Source organism: Budorcas taxicolor, chromosome 5 (genome assembly GCF_023091745.1).
Source record: "Budorcas taxicolor isolate Tak-1 chromosome 5, Takin1.1, whole genome shotgun sequence".
NCBI lineage: Eukaryota > Metazoa > Chordata > Mammalia > Artiodactyla > Bovidae > Budorcas > Budorcas taxicolor.
This window is the reverse complement of record NC_068914.1, coordinates 110,631,991-110,634,498: the sequence shown is the minus strand read 5'-3', so window position 1 is coordinate 110,634,498 and position 2,508 is coordinate 110,631,991. Positions and strand designations below refer to the sequence as shown.

The 2,508-nt window shown below is 39.8% G+C and overlaps 1 non-coding gene across 1 annotated transcript; it reads left to right on the top strand.

Annotated features, from left to right (window-relative positions):
- The first annotated feature begins 1,156 nt into the window (after nt 1-1,156).
- On the top strand, nt 1,157-1,320 carry LOC128049055 (U1 spliceosomal RNA). Its single transcript, XR_008199433.1, has one exon. It is a non-coding gene; the product is annotated as a U1 spliceosomal RNA (small nuclear RNA).
- The last annotated feature ends 1,188 nt before the right edge of the window (nt 1,321-2,508 follow it).

Here is a 2,508-nt window from a genome sequence, read left to right as displayed (position 1 = left end):
CAGATAATTAGAGCAGAAAGGAAAAGATCTCTTTTTCTCCAAGGTTTGTCTTTTGGTCTAAATTGTTAATGTCACAGTTTTATATCTTCTTTTCACCTATGTTTTCTCCAGCCAAAGAGTTTATTATCTAGGCAGCTTAGTAAATTTTCAGCTTTAGCCACCATTTTTTCTGGGAAGAAAATTTTAATGGGTAAAATTATTCATTTTAGAACGTACAAGGCCAAAATTGACTCTGGCATTTCACTTCATGAAACCAAGGCTTGCATACAAAATATCTACATACTATGCAAATGTATTTTCTATGTATATGTATAAAGTTTGGCAACTCCCTCTCCTAAGCCCTTCAGTAATGTGCTTTGGTTTGAGACGGTTAATTCAATAAAAGCTTCACTTTCTTTTCTGAAGGCATCTGAGGGGCCAATGCTGGTGTGTTATTGACACTGCCATAAAACAGGGTAATCTCACTCATTTATCAGTTTTTGCTCTGGAGGACCTAAAACTGAGCTCATTTAGAGACTGAATTATCTCTGGCCCTCAGAGCCAGATGGCAAGTTCCTGTGAAGGTGGGGGAATATTGCTTCCAGGCATTATTGGAAAGTAATCTCCACACCTGCCATAGCCTATGGAACAGACTGATAAACACAGAACATGCTACATCCCTCCCACCAACCCACAGCCCCAAACAATCCAAAGTCAGAACCAGATTCAGCATGAAATGTACAAGTGATGGCTCCCACCCTCCGCGCATATCAGTCCCATTTGACACACACACACTCAAATACTAACGCTATATTTTCAAAAAGAAAAGTTGGGTTAGCTATCACTTTCCATCCAGGTGCTTAAATAAGTCTTTTCTTCTCCTCATCATTATGAAACGGCATGGTCAAAGACAGAGAAGAATGGGTAACCCTCCTGGGTACGTTTACCAGAGTATTATTAAAGAAAAGGAATTACTTTGCTTCAAAGGTGGAGATTTACAATACCTGTATAATGTTTCCAAAGGGGATAATGAAAGGTTTGGCCAGAGTTCTACATCTTATACTTACACAGGGGTTTTTGACTTGTATGTATATGTTAAACACCCACACCATATATCCATAATATATGGATTCCATATATCCTGCCTGCCTCCTGGAATTATCAAGAGAGTGATTCAGCACTTACCTGGCAGGAAAGATACCATGATCACAAAGGTGGTTTCACCAGGGCAAAGCTTATTCATTGCACTCTGGAGGTGCTAAACCCTGCGATGTCCCCAAAGGTGGAAAACTCAACTGCGTGATTTGTGGTAGTGGGAGAGTGAGTTCGTGCTTTCCCCTGTTTAAAAAAAAATGAGAAAGAGGGAGATAGAAAGAGGGAGAAAGGATGATTCACCCATTTTCTCATTTAATAAGTATGTTTGGTTGAAAAATGGAAAAGACATGGTCTAGTTTGTAAAGAAATCCATTTTGGAGAAAGGATTAAATTAGGTTATGATATGGATAGTAGCTCACATTATTTTTAAAGTTGTCATTGTGCTAAAATGGCTTCATAATTGTGGGTCTTTTATTTTCATCCAGAACGGCTGGATATAGGTGCTTTCAAAATTATTGGACCAGGATGATGTATAGCAAAGACATCTGCTGTGTTGGTGTTTTCATAGTTCTAGCTATCAGAATCTTATCATTTTTAAAAAAGATTTGTTTATATATTTGGCTGTGGCGGGTCTTTGTTGCTGTATGCGAGCTTCCTCTAGTTGCAGTGTCCGGGCCTCTCATTGCAGTGGCTTCTCTTGCTGCAGAGCATGGGCTCTAGGCACGCAGGCGTCAGTAGGTGCAGCTCGTAGGTGAGCATTTGTGTCTCACTGGCCCTGGTGTGCTGGGCCAGTAGTTGTGGCACATGGATGTAGTAGCTCCATGACATGTTGGATCTTCCCGGACCAGGGATAGAATCAGTGTCCTTTGCATTAAAAGGCAGATAGAATCTTATTATTTTTAACAGGAATGCTTCTTACTATTTTCCTCGGGCTGTATTAACTTAATAAGAAAAAAGTGCTAGAGGTTTTAAAGCCAGCCAGATCCACAGTTGACTCTTGGTTTTACCAATAAGTTACTGAGTGACATTGTTGGTGGGGGGAAGCACGTAAACTCTCTGACCTTTATTGTTCTCATCTATTAAATGGGGATAATAGAATTAAGGATTCTCAAAGTATTTTTATGAGTTATATATTAATCTGTATTTTAAAAGCACCTAAGAGAGTGGGTGGTTCCATAAATGAAAAAAATAGACAGCGGTCATTTTTATTTCATAGGAAATCTGATTATTATAATATGACAAATTAGCTGAAGGCCTCAGACAAATTAGGGATTCCCTGATGGTTCAGATGTTAGTCTTCCTGCAATGCAGGAGATCTGAGTTCGATCCCTGGCTTGGGAAGATCCTCTGGAGAATGAAATGGCAACCCATTCCAGTATTCTTGCCTGGGAAATCCCATGGACAGATGAGCCTGGCAGACTACAGTCCATGGCA